The sequence below is a fragment of the Oryctolagus cuniculus genome, chromosome 17 (genome assembly GCF_051225735.1).
Source record: "Oryctolagus cuniculus isolate XC-2025 breed Fujian yellow rabbit chromosome 17, ASM5122573v1, whole genome shotgun sequence".
NCBI lineage: Eukaryota > Metazoa > Chordata > Mammalia > Lagomorpha > Leporidae > Oryctolagus > Oryctolagus cuniculus.
Genome location: NC_142883.1, coordinates 66,151,092 through 66,171,680, shown reverse-complemented (window position 1 = coordinate 66,171,680; position 20,589 = coordinate 66,151,092). Strand labels below are relative to the sequence as shown.

General features: G+C 40.9%; 1 protein-coding gene across 1 annotated transcript in view; it reads right to left on the bottom strand.

The window, feature by feature from the left end:
- Window positions 1-1,885: 1,885 nt before the first annotated feature.
- LOC108176055 (uncharacterized) overlaps window positions 1,886-20,589 on the bottom strand; it is a 49,118-nt gene continuing 30,414 nt past the window's right edge. Inside the window, exons 3-6 of the mRNA XM_089317028.1 lie at window positions 20,187-20,286; window positions 5,494-5,568; window positions 3,074-3,113; window positions 1,886-2,326 (exon numbers count right to left, since the gene is read on the bottom strand). The gene's annotated coding sequence lies outside the window, so the exon portion shown is untranslated. The remainder of the gene's footprint in view (window positions 2,327-3,073; window positions 3,114-5,493; window positions 5,569-20,186; window positions 20,287-20,589) is intronic.

The window sequence follows — 20,589 nt, the reverse complement described above, 5'->3', positions numbered from 1 at the left end:
TAACATTTAAATGGAAATCCATGCATAGTAACTTTGATAGTAAGAAGCAAAAATGTCCCTATATGATCTTCAACTATGATTACCAGAAGCCCATGGCCTCTATTGCCAGGTCAATATTCCTTGCGGTCATATTGTTAAAACTAGGAGGCTATGGTATAATATGAATCACTACAATCTTAAATCTCTTAAACAGACTATAGAGCCTATTTACTTCTTAGATGATCCCTATGAGAAAAAACATAACAAGCTCCATTTCTCTCTGCCAAACACATCTAAATCACTGAGCACTTTTACATTAGTCCCTCTACTGATGTCATATCTATAAAATACTCTTTACTAATGTTTGCATGAACAAAAACATTCTTAAATCCCAAAGCATTAAAATTACTTGGACAGAGGCTGCATGTTGGGCCTGCTGACCCAAGTAGATGCACAAGCAGGGAGGCTAATTTAGGTCCCAGCACTTGAGGGTTAAGAGTGTCAGTGCAGCTAAAGGAGGTGGTTGGGGACTGCACTGCCCACGTACAAGGCCAGGACAGGTTAGGAACCAGAGCGTTGTTCAGTCCAGCTCCTTTCTGAGGTTTCCAGATGTCTCCGGGATCATCAATAACAGGTCACAACCTGTATGGTGGGGCCAGTGCTGTGATGCAGTGGGCTAAGCTGCCGCCTGCAATGCCCGCATATCATTTGGGTGCTGATTTGAGTCCCAGCTGTTCCACTTCCAATCCAGTTCCCTGCTAATGTGCCTGGGAAAGTAGAAGATGGCCCAAGAAGATGGTCCCTGCATCCATGTGGGAGACCCAGATGAAGCTCCTGGCTCCTGGCCTTGACCTGGCTGCTGGAGCAATGTGGGGAGTGTACCAGCAGATGGTCTCTCTCTCTCTTTCTCTCACTGCCTTTCCATTTTTCTCTGTCTTTTTTTCTCTCTCACTCTCACTGCTTTGCAAATAAAATAAGTAAATGTTTAGAAAAAAAAAACCTGTATGTTGCCCCTAGTGAAAACAACCCTCTTGTGGTAATACTTAGTTGTGTGCGTTTGTGTAAATGGGCAGAAAAATTGAAAGAACCTCTAAGGTACACACATAACTGCATAAATACTCATATGAGTCTAGAGATAGAGAAAGTTGTCCCTTTACTTGCATGGATATATCCTTGGGTCCAGGATGCTTCAACATCCTAAGAGGAAGGAATTTATTACTACCATAGTTTCTAGAAATGTATACACACAAAATATGTACACACATTATATAATAATATAGCTAGAAATAAACCTACAATTCCTAAATATATGAGTTTATAACAAGAAACTATACACATACACTAAATACACATGAAATGCAAGGAACACACACAATCTCACACTCATCACACATACACACACACAGTAATCTTTATGTCAGGCAACACTGGGCCCACCACACACCTGGTAGAGATCATGGGGGCATAAACACCCAGAGAGTCCCTCTGCTGCCAGACACAAGGGACCCTGGCAGACACCAATCACCAGGTCCACATCACTGAGACAACTGACACCAGGTTTGTCACTCTCAGTGTGGAACTGGCTACTCTTCCCAAAACTGTCCACTGGAAGGAATGAATCCTCTCAGTAACCTATCAGGTGTTCAGGTTCTCAGGTGCCACAGGGGTGGCTGCAGCTGGGCCCCTCCCTGGAGAACATTCCCTCATTCTGTGTTCTGAGGTGACCATGGCAGCAGTGCATGTAGGCATGAGCTCAGATGTCTAAAGGAGAACTCAGCCTGGCTGCCAGTGGAGAGTGGGTGTTTGGGGACTTCACAGAGCCAGGGAAAGGCCCCACTCACTGAAGGCTACACAGGGTGAAAGGCCCTTGGAGTCTGTCAGGATTTTTCCCTGAAACAGTCCTGATTCCATAACAACTTCATAGCCTGACCTGATGTCCACCCATTATACCCTTCGTTGATAGATACATTTGTGTAGTAAATTTGGCTAAAATATGAAGTGAGACAGTGAAGAATCACCCACCTGAGAACATCCTGGAAAACGAGAGCTTCTCTGCGGCTATTTCCCTCCTCAGGCATCAGCGCCACAGTCAGGAGCCTCAGGCTGCAAGGAAAGGAACCAAGGGTGTGCTCTTCAGGAGGGACGCACGTGCGGCACGAACAGCACAGCCAAGGGGCTTTTGGGCACCACCTCCAGGCCGCTTGCCCACGGTGCAGGACGCTCACAATTGTTGACTTTTTGCCTGCTGCCCCCTGCTGGACGCCAGATGAATCGCTGCTCATCAGTAGTCACAGATTTCAGGTCCTGACTTCCCAATTACCCAAGGAGTTGGGGAGCAGTGAGTAACCTGTGCATGCGTCATTGCAGATGGAGACCAAAAGAAGCAAAGACACTGTTAGTGTGCCAGTGCCTCCTGATGTGCTTTACACCTGCAGAGAACAACTGGAATTTAAATGTTACCAAATGCCATTTACTGGACCACACAAAAATAGTCACAGGTCTAGCAAAATATGTACAAAAGTTATCTCCAAAAAGCTACAAAATACAAGGTAGATTTTATGATCTGTAAACTGAGTTTGAAAATATCTCTGCTTTTCTCCTCAACCTGATCTGTAGGGCATCCCCAGATTTCTCCAGAACTGTCTGATACTGACACACTTATATACACCTAGAATTCCAGACCTTCTGGGGCCAAGACAGACCAATGTCACTGGGTTAGAGGTCACGGGTTGGGCCTTCCCAAATGGATGCATGAGGTGTGACTAATGTGAGCTCTTCCACTGATGGATTGAGGTATGTCCCAACCACTGGAGGAAACTATGGACACAAACTACCCAAGCACAAGGCCAAGAGCCAGTTTTACATCTATGGCTGCAGTCAGCCAAAAGTCCCTACAACCTCAGTAGGGCCGTGGTTCACCAATGGGAGGTTAAAGCTTGTATTATGTCCATAGCAAAAATGACAATCTTAGACAAATACTTACCTATATCCACACAGGGAAATGTAAGAAAATATTGAGTGAATCCTTAAAGACATATATTTAACTGCATAAATACTCAGATATGTCTATAAAATATAAATAAATTTCCTTTACCTATATAGCTGTAATTTCACATCTGGGAGACTTCGACATTCTAAGAGGGAAGAAATGTTACTGTCATTATTTGCAGAAATGTCTACTTACACACAACATGTATCAATATGTTTACTTATATATACAAAGACATATAAAAATAATACAAACAGAAATAAGCCTATGACTGCCAAATACACACGTTTATAAGTGTACAAATACAAATGAATTAATAATATACACAACACAGAGATACTTAATCACTGTCTACTGGGCCTTCCCATACCCTTCTGGCTAGCATGGCGTCATAAGCATCAAGGCTTCCTTTGGGAAGTGGCATTATGTTCTTAAACTGTGTGTATGAAATACACAAAATTTGTTCCATTTATATAAATTTTTAAAATTTAAAAATACTTTAAAAACATGTAAACCGCCAGTTCCATGGCTCACTAGGATATTCCTCCGCCTGCGGCGCCAGAACAATGGGTTCTAGTCCCGGTCGGGGCACCGGATTCTGTCCCAGTTGCTCCTCTTCCAGTCCAGCTCTCTGCTGTGGCCCAGGAGTGCAGTGGAGGATGGCCCAGGTGCTTGGGCCCTGCACCCCATGGGAGACCAGGAGAAGCACCTGACTCCTGGCTTCGGGTTGGTGAAGCGCGCCAGCCGCAATGCACCAGCCGTAGCAGCCACTTTGGGGGTGAACCAACGGAAAAAGGAAGACCTTTCTCTCTGTCTCTCTCTCACTGTCTAACTCTGCCTGTCAAAAAAAACATGTAATCTAACACACACATATTTAATATGTTTGTCCTTGGGCTACTGGATCCTCTGCTCCCCTACTAGCAAGCTTGGGGCATAGACACCCAAGCAGCTCTTAGCTAACACCAATCACTAAGACCTTGTCACTGAACCTGCCCTGACTACAGGAACCTCACTCTTAATGAGGAGCTGGCCACTGGCCATTCATTCCAAAGATGTTCACCAGAGGGAAAATAATTTGAATTACCCTTGGGGCTCAGAGACTTGGGTGCCAATGCGGGTGGCTGGAGCTGGCTGACTTCACTCTGGGTTCTGAAGTTACCCTGGAGGCAGTACACATGTGCACCAGGTAAGATGGCAGCCCTGTGGGGCTGGACAGCAAGGTGGGAATCTGGAGACTTCCCAGGGACATGGAAAAGCCCCAGACCTGGAATGTTATATCCTAAATCTTCTAGGTGGGCTCATTGTTTTTCCTTGTCTCTGCCTTTTATGTCAGTAGGAATAAGTAGGAGAATGCTAGTATAAAATTCTTCTTTTGTCTTACGCCTGGAAACTGATACATTTCTAAGATGCCCTTAATGTATTTATAATCTTGGAGAAAGAAAAAAGCAGTTCAGCTAACAGATTGGGGACAGAACAAACACAGCAAAAAACTACTTGCTATTCCTAAACATGTGTTGAAACTCTTCACTCTGCACCCCAAGAGCATGGGCATCATGCTCATTCCATTCTTCTTCTCTCCTTGCACCCTTTTTAAAGACTTACTAATTTCAAAGGCACAGTTACAGAGCTGGAGAGGGAGACATATAGAGAAAGAGATCTTCTGTGTGCTGGTTCACACAGGGCCAGCACTGAAGCACAGTCAGTTAATCTGCACCCTGGCTTTCCATATGGGCTCTGGTTCAAGTCCCAGTTGTTCCACTTCTGATCCAGCTCCTTTCTAAGGCACCTGGGAAAGCAGTGGATGATGGTCCAAGTCTTTGGGTCCCTGCACCCACATGGGAGATCCAGAAGAAGCTCCTGGCACCTAGCTACAGATTGGCCCAGCTCTGGCCATTGCAGCCATTTGGGGAAACAACCAGCAGATGGAGGACCTTTCTCTCTGTGTCTCCCTCTCTCTGTAACTTTGACCCATAAATAAATAAGTAAATCATTTTTTTTTGACAGGCAGAGTGGACAGTGAGAGAGACAGAGAGAAAGGTCTTCCTTTGCCGTTGGTTCACCCTCCAATGGCAGCTGCGGCCCGCGCGCTGCAGCCAGCACATCATGCTAATCTGAAGCCAGGAGCCAGGTGCTTCTCCTGGTCTCCCATGTGGGTGCAGGGCCCACGCACTTGGGCCATCCTGCACTGCACCCCTGGGCCATAGCAGAGAGCTGGCCTGGAAGAGGGGCAACCAGGACAGAATCCGGTGCCCTGACCGGGACTAGAACCCAGTGTGCAGGCGCTGCAGGTGGAGGATTAGCCTATTGAGCTGCGGCGCTGGCCATAAATAAGTAAATCTTTTTTTAAAAAAATTACCAAGTATCAATAAACACCTTGCCTTCTGCTTCCTTCATGCTTCTGAGTCCATCCTTTGGGAGGGCTCAGGTGGGCTTGTTTCTCATACAGTGCAATACACACTCACTGGTTTCTATCAAACACTTAGAGCTAAATGGTGTTTGTGGTAGAAGGAATGACTTAAGCTTACCTGTTCAATGAGGGCTACAGGTTTTGAACAATACAGTCAACTCTCCATAGCTGCAGGTTCTGCCTCTGTAGGTTTCTAATATTTATAATATTAGAAAAATAATATTCTAATATTCTGATATAAATACTAACATTTATACATTGTATATTTGTTACTTATATTCAATATATCTTCGTATATGTGATTACATACATTAGTATCGGTATATTAATCACTATAACTTCTAAGTAAAGAAAATGAATTACAGTAAGCATTATTTTACAAAAGCAAGCCGCACACTATCATCCATCCAACCGCTAACTGCGACCATGTACCCGGTTAATCAGCCCCAACTGTAACCTTCAGAGCGTCCGTTGGTCCCCCACTCTCCACCCCCACCTCCCCCTCCAGACCCGCCGCTTGGCTAACCTCATTAGACGATATAAAAGTGGACGATGGGGGGCGCTTGACAATTGGCGCTAACGCACATGGGACAGAGCTGACCAACTGACAGGAGCTCAAAGGTGTACGGACCTGGACCACCTCCACCTCGCTGGACAAGTAGGGGACATCCCGCGAGGCCCTGGTCATCTGCCTTGGAGCTCTCTCCAGCGCAACTGCCCCCAACTGCACGAGGGCCGGCTCCCTGAGGGGGCACCTCCCTCGTGACCTCGGCCACGCGGGCCAGTCCCCAGGTCTGAGGTCCTGGATCTCACCAGAGCAGCCTGTCAGGGGCGCCTAGAGCCGCGTAGCCTCATGGACCAGAAAGTCCTGTGGGCGGGCGGCCTGGGCTGTGGAACTGAGCCCTAGAGGGACTCGCACAATTGATGTGATCCTGTCAGAAGGTATTTTGGGCTTTAGCTCAGAAGAGAGGAAATGACTGATAACCTTGACTACACAAAGTTTAAACAAAATCCACAGGCAAGATAAAAAGACAGAAAAATTGATGTGAGAAACATTCCTTCCAATGACTTGGCATTAAGGATTTTGTTTGCCCATTACATACTGCTTTATAAACATGTACAATTTGCATGTGGTTTTTATTTTTTCTTTTAAAAATTTATTCACTTGAAAGCCAGAATTACAAAGCAGTACAGTGAGATCGAGTTTCTATCTGCCAGTTTACTCCCAAAATGGCTGCTACAAGTCAAGCCTGGGCCAGTGCAAAGCCAGGAGTTTAATCCAGTGTCCCAAGTGAGTGTCAGGGGCCCAAGCATTTGGGCCATCTTCCTCTGCTTTTCTTAGGCCATTAGCAAAAATCTGGATTGGGAGTGGAGCAGCAAGGATGTTAACCAGCACCAATATGGGATGCCCACATTGCAGCTGGCGGTTTGACCCACCATGCCATACATTTATAGGAAAGTATATTGATTTCAGCATTATATATTATAATAACCAAAAACTGAGGCAAAGGAAAAACAGGCATTCTGTAGGAACAGCCAGATTAAATAAATTCTAATGCATCTGTACAGCTTATTACTATGACTTTGCAGCTTATTTTTAGTGAGGTAAATATTGTTAATTCAATGTTGAATAAAAGTGCAAATTACAGGGGCTGGAGCAGTGGCATTGTAGACTAAGCCTGTGCCTATGGCACCAGTTCATGGCCCCACTGATCCTCTTCCAATCCAGTTCCCTGTTTAAGGGCTGGGAAAGCAGTGGAAAACAACTGAAGTGCTTAGGTTCCTGCAGCTGCACTGGAGACCAGAAGAAGCTCTTGGCTCCTGGTTGTGGGTAGGCCTAGCTCTGGCCATTTTGGGTATTTGGTGAGTGAACCAATGGATAAGATCTTTCTCTCTAACACTGCCTGTCAAATAAAGAAAATCTTTAAAAAATGAAATTATACATTTATCTCTTCAGAAAACAAAGGAATAAAATTACAAAAACAACAGAAATTTTATAAACATAAAAATTAAATTGCAAGCTACTGAACACTAGCCAATTGAAAAAATAAAACAGGAAATCAGGAAGTGTCTTGAAAGAAACGAGAATGCAAATATAACATATCAAAATCTGTGGAATATAGAAAAAGCAGTGTTAAGAACACAGTTTATAGCAACAGAGCTTATACCAGAAAAACAAAAGAATGTCAAATTAACAATGTAATGATGGAAGTCAAGGGCTTAGAAAACAATGACAAACCAAACCCAAAATTACCAGGAAGCAAGAAATGACATCAGAACAGAAATTAATGAAACTGTAACAAAAATAAAAGAGCAACAAAATGAAACAAAATAGGCAAACCTTTAGACAAACTAACAAAAAGAAAAACTAAAATAATAAGAGATAAAAGATGTTACAACTGACACTACACAAATACAGAGGATCATAAGCAACCACTGTGAACAGCTAAATGCTAACAACCTTGAAGAAATGGATAAATCCCTGGATATATATGACCTACCAAGATTGTAGTAAGGAGATATAAAAAATCTGAACAGACATATGGCAAGCAATGAGACTGAAGGAGGAATGTAAGAACTTACATGAGTGAAAGTTTCAAGATCTGAAGGTTTTAATATTGAATTCTCCAAAATATTTAAAGAGGGACCAATACAATATATAATATATTTACAATACAATGCAATATACAAAATATTTAAAGAGAGACCAATACAATATTATTCCAAAAATACTGAAAAGAAAGGCACTCTGTCAAACCCCTTATATGAGGCCAATATTATTCTGATACCAGATCTAAACAAAGACACAACATAAAAAGCAAACTACAGATCAATAGTCTTGATGAACATAGATGCAATAAATTCCAACACCATATTAGCAAACTAAATCCAGCACTACATATAAAAGATGATCCATGGGGCTGGCACTGTGGCATAGCAAGTAAAGCTGCTGACTACAGTGCCAGAATCCCATATGGGTGCCAGTTTGAGTCCCAGCTTCTCTAATTTCAATCCAGCTCTGTGCTATGGCCTGGAAAAGCAGTAGAAGATGGCTCAGTCCTTGGGCATCTGAACCTGCGTGGGAGACCCAGGGTAAGCTCCTGGCTCCTGGCTTCGGATCAGTGCAGCTCCAGCCATTGTGGCCATCTGGGGAGTGAACCAGCACATGGAAGACCTCTCTCTTTCTCTGCCTCTCTCTCTCTGTGTAATTCTGATTTTCAAATAAATAAATCTTTTTAAAAAAAAGATCATACATCATATTCAAGAGAGATTATCCAAGAGATCAAAGAGTGGCTCAACATTTGGAAATCAATAAGCATCCTAAGTCAGACTAACAGAATGAAGAACAAAAACCATGCACAATCTTTCACTGAAAGAGATGCAGAGAAAGTATTTAATAAGATTCAACGCCCCTTCATAATAAGAATTCTTAACAAACTAGGTATACAAGAGACATCCCTGAAAATGATAAAGGCAACAGATTACAGTCTAACAGCAAATTTCATATTAAATGTGGAAAACCTGAACTCATTTCTCTAAAATACGGAACAAGACAAGGCCATTCATTTTCACCACTCTTACTCAATATAAAAAAATAAAGGCCATAAAAACCAGAAAAGAGGAATCAAAATATCCATGTTTGTGGATGACATGGTATTGTACATAGAAAATTCCAAAAATCAGTTACAACTGGAGAAGCAATATTGTAAAGTCACAGGCTACAAAGTCAACATATAAAAAGAGAATTTTTATACACCAATAATGATCTTGCTGAAAGAAAAATCAAGGAAAGAATCCCTTTCATAAAATGTATAAAAATTTATTTAGGATGAAATTCAATGAGAGCTCTTTACAATGAAAAGTATAAAAGTATATGATGAAAAAAATGGAGAAAGAATCAAAAAAATTAAGATATTCTTTGTTCAGAGATTGAAGCATTAATGGCATTAAAATGTACACACACCTGAATGAATCTATAGGTTCAGTGTAAACCATATGAGCATATCAATGGCATTTTATACAGAATTAGAAAAATGAATCCTACACTATGGAACCACAGAATGCAAACAAGTCAGGAAGTCCAGATTCCCCCAAGATCAAGCTGGAATCTCAATACTTGATTTCAAAGCACACTGCAAAGGCATAGTAACTAAGACAGCATTGTACTGGCATCAAAACGGACTCATAGATCAACAGAACAGAATAGAGAATCCAGAAATTCATCCATGTACATACAGTCAACTGATTTTTGACAAAATTGCCAAGAACATACATTAGTGAAAGGTTGTTTCTTCCAATAAATGGTGCTGGGAAAACTGGACATGAAAATTAGATCCCTACCTCTCACGATATACAAAATAAACTCAAGATAGATCAAGCACCTAAGTGGAAGATGTCGAACTATAAAATGGATACAAGAAACCCTAGAGGGAGTACTTCAGGACCTTGATATAGACGATGATTTTTCAGACAAGACCTCAAAATCACAGGCAACAGAATCAAAACTAGACAAATGGTATTGTATCAAACTCGGGAGCTTCTGCACAGTAAGAAAACAATCATTAGCGTGAATGTACACCCATCAGAATGGGAGAAAATATCTAAGTTCCTTACCTGACAAAGGACTAACATGCAGAATGATGGATGGTCCTTGATGCATTGTGATTTGGCTAATGCATTTGCAACTTGATGGTTTGTGACAGTGTAACCACACAACCAAGCTGATTTTCATTTCAGTCTAGTTTTCAATAAATTACATGAACTGGTCAGCATGTCTGGACTAACCACATTTAGGTTAAGATGATTTTGCCCAGATAGGATAATGGGAGAGTTCTGCAGATGTTTAAGGCAAGCTAGAAGAAGCTCCAGTTGTTGCTGGGTTAGACATATTAAATATATTCATTTTCAGCTTTGATGTGCTCATTGGAACATCACTCCATTGTAAGTTGAGGGGCATCTCTATATTGAAAGTGGCCTAGTGCTGTTCCAAAGCTGGCCGTGTTGATGCTGCTTACCCAGGCACTAGGGCTTCTGGGCCAGCCAGTTAGGCCCTGCACGCTTGGCTGGGAAACTTCTGTGAGCACATGGCTATAGCTCGGCACAGCACTGGGGAGGAACAGCAAACTTTGTGGACTAGGTTTATTTTCAAAGATTTCTTTATTTATATGGAAGGCAGGGTTACAGAGAGGCAGAGGCAGAGAGAGATAGGTCTTCTATCAGCTGGTTCACTCCCCAGATGGCTGCAACGTCTGAAGCTGTGCTGATCTGAAGCCAGAAGCCAGGAGCTTCCTGCAGGTCTCCCACGTGGGTACAGGGGCCCAAGGGTTTGGGCTGTTTTCTACTTTCCCAGGGCATAGCAAAGAGCGAGATTAGAAGTGGAACAGCCAGGAACTGAACCGGTGCCCATATGGGATGCCCACACTGCAGGCAACAGCTTTACCCACTATGCCACAGTGCTGGCCTCATGGACTAGATCTTAATCAGCAGCCCAGATGAACTTTAATAAACCAGCCTGACATTTGTAGTCTCTCAAGATCAATACACACGAATCGTTTAATCAACACCAATTTGTGTCCAGACTTTTTATGGCTTGTGAAGTGTGAGCAACGCTCTGGTTATGGAAATGCAAAGGACTTAATTATTTGCCCCAATTATTTTGTCAACTGAAAAGAGAACCAGGCATAGCACAGTCATGGGAAGAAATTCAAGTTTATGGAAGATCCTCCTATATGAACGCCCAGCCTGCACAATCTGGAAGCTAGAAGCTGAAGGCACCATTTATCATCTTGCCAGTATTTCCTTTGTAGATCAGACTGATAGTTTCTGCATTACATTTTCCCCTTTGAGTTCCTGGATTCTCTGCGTGGTATTCACGGAGACCCACAGAGGAAGGCATTTTTCAGGTAATCCTAATGGCAGAAACTGACTGTCGATATGTGTCTCAGAGGACAAGGAAATTATATTTGCTCTTCGCTCAGCATCATTACTCCTCCTACCCATTTTCAGTTTTAATTGGCAGTGACACAGTGGAAGTAGAAGATGGCCCAAGGTCCTGAGTCCCTGCACCTGTGTGGCAGACCTGAAAGAAGCTCCTGGATCCTGGCTTTGGATCAGCTCAGCTCTAGCCATTGCAGTCATTTGGGGAGTGAACCAATGGGATGGAAGACCTCTCTCTCTCTGGCTCTGCCTTTCTCTGCAACTCTTTCAAATAAATACAATAAATCTTAAAAAATACTCTTGTCATCATTCCCCAAGTAAATCACAAAATACAGAAAACTGAGGTAATAGTTTTATAAATCAATTTCAGAGGCAAGATGCCACTGCCAGATGTTTTATGCATCTCACATTCAGTATTGCAAATAAATTATACAAATGTTAAATTATACAAATGTTAAAGAAAAGAAAAAAGAAAGGAATCTGTGCTCATGGCTGATTTAAACATCTTTATTGGTATCTCTCCTCCCTGTGAACCAGAGCTGCTCCTGGGTTTGCTCATCACTGTCACATGGTGTGGAAGGCACTCTGTGGGACTTCCAGAGTTCTGTCTGGAAATGCCATGAGCCTTTGCCAGGTCACTGGTGCCACTCATCTGTGGAGCCCTTGACCAGCAGATCAGCACTTTGCATGCCCCAGGGCTCCCCTGATGTAGGAAACCTAGGTCTCATGGGAAGTTTCATGTAGCCCTCAGCCTGAATCCAAGCTCCACTGCTTGTCTTGAGTGACGCCATCTCCAGACAACTCCAACTCCCCACTGTGGATTCAGTCCCAGCCACTAACTCTTCCCTCAGACCTCAGACATCAACAAGCAGATGTGGGCCATCATCACCGTGTGACCTATGAATTTCTCTCCCTTTTGGCCATGAGAAAAATAACATGATGATTATATTTATTTTATTTATATATATATTTATACATTATATATGCTTATACTTATATAAGCACATGTATAATTTTATGTATTATATCTATATTAAACAATATATAATTTATTATATTTATTGTATTTAATCTTATCAAATTTTGTTTGAAAGAAAATTCCATGTTAACAACAAGAGAAACAACATGGGTGTAGTAGAGGTAAAAGGTACAAAACATGGACGAGAAATCTGCCTTTCCTTCCTTCCCTCTGTCACAACCTGCGAGGCCTGGCTTCTGGAAGAAGCTTCTGTAACACTGCTGCATAACCTTCAATATCGAGTCATCCAAAACCAGGCAGCACTGACACTGTGGTGGGCTTCATTCTAGGGTTTGGCCTGCATTTACCCCATCTCCGTCCATGTATGCACCGTGTGATGAACAAATCAGATCCTTCAACATTGTCTTTAAACATTTGAAACAATCTGAGATGAATCCTTAAAACTGCCAATATTTGCTGACTATGGTATAATAGATCAATACATGTAGACAACAGGTACTCGTCGAATCAAGGTAAAATTTTCCTCTCTGAAGAGAAAACCTTTGGTCTCTGCTTTTCTATTTGCTCACAAAATGAAGATTATTGTGAACTGCAGCAAACTACACCATGCTGAGCACACAAGAAATTATTCCTTCTACTCAGTCACTGTCTCTTTCTCTATCTCTCTTTATCTCTCTGTCTACACTTACCCTATGCCTCCCACCCTCACACAAAACTTTTCTCTCAAGCTGCAGACCCCTACAAGTCTCCATTTTGAACAACAGAATACCGCCTCTTCCTTCCCTCCCCTGTCCACCCACCTGCTCTGCTGAGTAACCTCTGAAGAAAAAGCAGCACCATCTGTGGTGATGCAGGTTTTTGCACATCAGTATTTCCCATTTATGAATTCTAGAAAGCTATGTGGAACAGTGCTATGTGTGATATAGTCTGAGTGTGTTGCAAAATGTTTCTGTGTTGGAAGCTTGGTCCTCAGTGCAGCGATTTTGGGAGGAACAGGAAATATTAAGAGGCAGAGACCAGTGTGAAGTAATTAGGTCACTGTGGGCTGTCATTGAAGGGGATTAATGTAGCTCTCATGGGACCTAGGAAGTTTTCACCAGAAACCTGTCTTAAAGAGAATTGACCTTCATCCTCTCAGGGCTCCTGACTCTACGGTTGGGCACATCGCATGTGCTCCCCAATCTGAACATGGCCTTTTAGGCTGTGGGGTGTGTGTGTGTGTGTGTGTGTGTGTGTGGGAGAGAGAGAGAGAGTGAGAGAAGGAGAGAGGGAGAGAGGGAGGGAGAGAGAGAGAGACTGTATGTGTGTGTATGTACTAAGTAAGCATCTTAAAATTATTATAGAGGTAGAGTGACAGAGAGATGGAGAGGGGAGAAGGGGAGGGGGACGGATGGAGAGGGTGACAGAGAGGAGGTAGGGAGGAATGGACAGAGACAGCACTCCCACTGATTCACTACAAAATGCCCACAACAGCTTGCACACAGGCCAAAGCTGAGAGCCAGGAACACAATTCAGATCTCTCAGGAGCATGGCAGTAATATTATTTTTGAGCCATCCCAGTGGACTCCCAAGGCCTACTCTAGGAGGGTTTTTCAGTTGTGAGACACATGCAGGTAGCAAATGCAGGAACCTCCAATAAGGGACATGGACATCTCAACCAGCCTCTGAATTCCTTGGCCAAGCTTATGCCGTGAGCCTCTTTTACATACACCTTTTGAAGTTGTAAAATAGTTGCCCTATTTGTTTGAATGGCCTAGAGACAAGGAGACACAGTCCATCAGACAAGATATAGACAACAATCAAATCATTAGATGTCAGTTTAGCTGGATATACACAGTGTTTTGGTTTTTTTTTTTTTGTTTTGTTTTTGTTTTTGTTTTTGTTTTTGTTTTGTACTCTATATATTAACTACAACCAATCAGAGAAAGCACATGTCTTCAGGGGTCTGGCTTCTTTCATTAGCATAATGGTCTCCAGTTGCACCCATTTTGTTGCAAAAGACAGAATTTCATTCTTTTTTATAGATGAGTGTGTATATATGTACCATATTTTCTTTAATGAGTCACCAGTTGATGGAAATCTGGGTTGATTCCCTACCTTGGCTATTGTGAATTGAGCTGTTATAAACAGGGGACTACAGATAATTCTTTCATATGCTTATTACATTTCCTTTGGGCATAGTCCCAGAAATGGGATGGGTGGATCATATGATAGATCTATTTTCTGAGGAATCTCTAGACTGGCTTTCACAATGGTTATACTAGCTTACATTCCCACCAGAAGTGTATTTAGGGTACCTTTTTCTCCACATTAGCAGGGTCTAGAGATGGATTTTTATTATCAGAAAATGAAAGTATGGACCTGGCACTGTGGTGTAGTGGATAAAGCTGTTGCCTGAAGTGCTGGCATCCTATAGGGTGCTGGTTGGAGTCCCTACTGCTCCACTTCTGATCTAGCTCTCTGATATGTCCTAGGAAAGCAGTGGAAGATGGCCCAAGTGCTCGGGACCCTGCACCCACATGGGAGACCAGGAAGAAGCTCAAGTCTCCTGGCTTTGGTTCGGTTCAACTCAGGCTACTGTGGCCAGATGGGGAGTAAATCAGCAAATGGAAGACCTCTCTCTCTCTGTGTCTCTCCCTCTCTGTCTCTGTCTCTATCTCTCTCTCCCTGCCTCCTTTCTTCCCTCTCTGTAGCTCTGACTTTCAAATAAGTAAATAAAACTTTTTTTAAAAAAAGCCATAAAAGTATAAGAGAAGCTGCTTCTGCATGTGGTAAGAAAATGATAATGGTATTGTAAAAAAGATGAGGGAAAACTCTGAAAATACAAAATAGCAAAGAAAAATAAGTATTTCAAAATGAAATTTAGACTAAATAATCTAAGATTTGAATTACTTGATAGAAAAAATGATAATCAGCTTTAACACTTTTTTAAAAAGTTTATTTATTTAAAAGGCAGAGTTACAGAGAGAGAGAGAGAGACACAGAGAAAGAAATCTTCAGTCTGCTGGTTCACTCCCCAAATGGCTGCAACACCCAGGGCTGAGCTAGGCTGAAGCCAGGAGCTTCATCCAAGTCTCCCATGGTACTTGGATCCAGGGATCCTAGGTACTTGGGCTATCTTCCACTGCTTTCTCAGATGCATTGGCAGGCAGCTGGATTGGAAACAGTGCAGCCAGGATTAGAACTAGCAACCATAGGGATTCTTGCATTGCAGGCCATGGCACAACCCACTATACCATGTAGCCCCCAAAGGCAACTGATCAATTCTTAAAATAACTAAGTTTCTCTCTCAAATATGTGAAGTAACTTGATTTAAACAAATTTACATAGTACTAAATACTAGAAAGTTAAAACGCCCAAACCGATAACATTTCTCTACACCAAATGATGAACTTTCTTAAACAAACAAAAGAATTTAGACCAACTGCACTTAGCAATTACCATAAGAAAATAAATAAATAAATAATAGGTAAGTAAATAATTAGGGATAAATTTAACCAAGGAAGTGAAAGACTTATATCCCCAAAATTATAAATATTAATAAAAGCAACTGAAGAGGGCACAGATAGACAGAAAGATATCCCATGTTCATGGATAACAAGAATATTGCTGAAGTAATATTACTTGAACTAATCTGTTAAACAATATCCATCAAATTTCCATCATCAACTTTCTTTTTGTAAATAATTTTTATTTATATAAGGTGAACAAATTTCATGTGTTGCCTACATGCGGATTTAGGAGCACAGTGATATTTTTCACCCTCCCTCTGACCCACACTCCCACCCTCATCATTTTTCATATATAGAAAAAATCCTAAAATTAATATGGAACAAGAAAAACAAATAGTCCAGTGAAATGAATCATAAGCAAAAAGAACAAAGCTAGGACATCGCATTACCTTATTTCAAACTATACTACATGCAACAGTAATTAAAATAACATGGTACTGGCATAAAATTAGACATACTGGTCAGTGCAATAGAACAGAAGGTCAAGAAAAGAACCCATGCAACTATACCAGTTGAACTTCGATAAACATGACAAGAATATACAATGTGAAGGGACAGTCTCTTCAATATGTGATGCTGGGAAAACTGCATATTCAATTATACAACAATGAACTGGGACATTATCTTGCACTAAATATAAAAATTGACTCAAAGTGGATTAAATTAGATGAAATGGTGCAACTACTAAAGCAAATACAGAGGAAAAGCTATGCAGTGTTGGTCTAGGCAGTATTTTTTTTTAGATTTGACAAAATGCAGACAATAGAAACAAAGACAATGAGATTACATCAAAACTAAAAGCTTCTGTATAGCAAAGAAAGCAATTAACAGAGCAAAGAGATAACCTACAGATTGGGAGGAAATACTGACAATCCACATATGTGATAGGGTTTAATATATAAAATATATAAGTATTCAAACAACTCAAAAATTGGGTCTGAATGAGCAGTTCTCAAAAGAAGGATTTGTACAGATGTTTTTCAAAAGAAGACAAACTAAAGGCTAACCTTAAAAGGTTCAACATCACTAATCTTTAGGGATATGCAAATTAAAACATCACACCTGTTAGAGTGGCTATTCTCAGAAAGACAAAGGATAGTCCAATGATAGCAAGGATGTGGAGAAAAAGATAACCACCATACACCTTTGGTGGAAACATAAATTAGTACAGTCACCATAAAGTTGAGATAAAATACTAAAACTAAAACCACTATATGATTCATCAATACTGCTTCAAAGTGTCTTACTGGAAAGATTTTAACTTAGTATGTGGAATAAATGTCTGCCTGCCTATATTCATTTCAACATTTTTCATAATAACTAAGATATGAAATCAGCCTAAGTGTCCATCAACAGATAAAAAAAGTGTGTGTGTGTGTGTGTATAAAGAAATAACATTTAGCCTTTTTTTTTTTAACATTTAGCCTTTTAAAAAAGGAAGAGATTCTATCATTGAGGGCAACATGGATGAACTGGAAAACATTATACCAAAACAAACCATACACAAAAAGACCAATGATCAAGTTCTCACTAATATATGGAAGCTAAAATAATGGAAGTCATAGAAGTAGATGGTAGAATGGTAGTTATCAGAGGTTGGGGAATAGGGGAAAGCAGGGAGATGATAATCTGTGGGTACAAAGCTCAGATAGGCTATTTTAATTTTTGAGATTTAATATACAGTATGGTGATAGAGGTAATCATTGAGTACTATTCATTTCAACTTCACTAAGAGAATAATTCTCAGATGTTCTCACCACAAGAAATGTCAAATATTTGAGATGATGAATAGGATAATTAGTTTGATTTAATCTATCTAGATGGTAGTCACAAACCACATAACTTTATAACCTATAAATATACATGATTACAATTTATAATTATAATAAAAAGTAGAAAAATACATGATTAAAATATATTGATCAAGTCACTGTTTCTCATAGTGTACAATGTAATACTTTATCCATTTTAGTATTTTTTTGTTCTAGAACTATTGGTTGAACTCTGTAATTAACACACAATTATTCTTAGGTGTTTAAATTTTAACTGAAAAGTGATCCCTGTTAGGAATTTGGAAAACATTATGCTGAGGGAAATAAGCCAGTCACAAAGGGACGAATATCATATGTTCTCCCTGATCGGTGACAACTAACTGAGCACCAAAAAGGAAACCTGTTAAAGTGAAATGAACACTGTGAGAAATGGTGACTTGATCAGCCCTTGCCCTGACTGTCGATGAACAACTTAATACGTTATCCCTCTTAGTATTTTTTTGTTTGTTCTACGTAATACTTTTGGTTGAATACTGTAATCAATACACAGTTATTCTTAAGTGTTGAAACTTAACTGAAAAGTGATCACTGTTAAATATAAGAGTGGGAATAAGAGAGGGAAGAGATGTGCAATTCGGGACATGCTCAAGCTGACTGGCCCCAAACGGTAGAGTTAGAAACATACCAGGGGATTACAATTCAATCCCATCAAGGTGGCATGTATGAATGCTATCTCACTAGTCCAAGTGATCAATTTCTGCTCACAATTGATCATAATGATAGGACTAAGAGCCAAAGGGATCACATAAACAAGACTAGTGTCTGCTAATACTAACTGATAGAATAAAAAAGGGAAAGAACAATCCAACATGGGAAGTGAGATACACAGCAGACTCATAGAATGGCAGATGTCCTAAACAGCACTCTGGACTCAGAATCAGCCCTTAAGGCATGCGGATCTGGCTGAAAAGCCCATGAGAGTATTTCAGGCATGGAAAGCCAAGACACTCTGGCAAAAAAAAAAAAAAATGACCTAAATGAAAGATCTCTGCAAGTGAGATACCAGTGGAAGGAAAGAACAGGTCATCAAAGAAGGAGGTACTGGGCTGGCACCGCGGCTCACTAGGCTAATCCTCCGCCTAGTGGCACCGGCACACAGGGTTCTAGTCCCAGTCGGGGTGCCGGATTCTGTCCCGGTTGCCCCTCTTCCAGGCCAGCCCTCTGCTGTGGCCAGGGAGTGCAGTGGAGGATGGCCCAAGTGCTTGGGCCCTGCACCCCATGGGAGACCAAAAAAAGCACCTGGCTCCTGGCTCCTGCCATTGGATTGGCAGCGCGCCGGCCGCGGCGGCCATTGGAGAGTGAACCAACGGCAAAGGAAGACCTTTCTCTCTGTCTCTCTCTCTCTCACTGTCCACTCTGCCTGTCCAAAAAAAAAAAAAAAAAAAAAGGAGGGGGTACCTTTCTGTGAAGGGAGGAGAGAACTTCCACTCTGACTATGAGCTTGCCTAAATATGATCAGAGTCGGTGAACTCAAAAGGCTTCCATAGCCTTGGCAACTCATGACAAGAGCCTAGGGTGATTACTGATGCCATAAACAAGAGTGTCAATTTGTTAAGTCAACAACAGGAGTCACTGTGCACTTACTCCTCATATAGGATCTCTGTCCTTAATGTACTGCACATTGTGATTTAATGCTTGAAAAGAAAAATCTGTTTTAATTTATTTAATAAAACATTAAAATAAATCTGGATTTGCATTTATTTTTTGCAAATGAATATTAAAAGTTAAACAACAGGGAACCGGGTGGTATACAAATATTTGTATACAAATAGTCTAGCAGCAGGTTTCCTGCCTTTACTGCCTACATACAATAGAAGAAAAATGCATTTGAATTATTGAATCTAAATTACTAAATCTAAAATTGTCTCAGCATTTCATTCTGTCTTTACTTGCACAGACACAGTATGCTCAATTTATACAGATAATCCTAAAAACTTTCAGTAGAAGTCATTTTAGAAACCAGTCTAAATCCCAATTAATTCATTTTTGGAGAACAAAAGGGGGTACTATTTCAAAGCACTTAAAACATGGCTGCAGATTATCATTACCAGTTTTGATAACCAAAGCTTCTTCCCTTCCAAAGACATTAACCCAATTTCCTTCTATTTCTCCTTGTTGCCTTGACTTTGTGATTTTAAGCAAAAGAACTGTAAAAAACTCTTCCGATCCTCTATTTATGAAAGGAAAAGAGAGGATGACTAGATGATGGCACTTGATGCAGTAAGAACCTGAAAACTAATTGCCCCCTCCCTTTCCTGCCCAGCTCAAGAGTTTCTGCAAACATTTTTGGAGAACGTCAAAGTGTTGCTCTGACTTTTGCACCATCCAAAGAAGAAAATATGGTTATTTTATCATCACCAGTTACTCAGGACTAAAGATGGTTCATCTCATTAGTAAATGTCCTGTGAAAGATAAACATGAATGGCCAAATGACTAGGGGCGAAGTCTCTCGGAAAATTCAGCGATCCCCTTCATGGGTAATCTTCCAGGGCATCAGGTCATGTGTTGATCTATTGCAATCACAATCTGTAAATAAATATTTTCTTCTTACCTTCCAGCAAATGCTGCGGAACCTGCTGCTTCTCAGCTGCCCATGTTCTGCCCTTGTTGCCAAGTAATTGTTGTTTACACGTTGTTCTTCCCATTCTTTCCTACAGGAAAGAAACCAAAGCATGGGAATCCCTTTGTTAGAATTCTTCTGCTTAGAAAGGAATGCTACAGGAAATTAATTTTAAACAAGCCTAAGAAACAAAACTTTTAAATCATGTATATTTAATTGTGTACTGTTTCTGAATGCATGGCTGTCTTTCGGGAGGCAGTTCTACTGTAGATTTAATGAATATGTAGACAGCTATAATTATGCCAGTGACTGAAATTCATAAAGTTTAAGGAGGCTATTCCATCTCCACTAAAATGCTGGTAGTGCAGTTCAGTGAATAAACAAAAAAATGAAT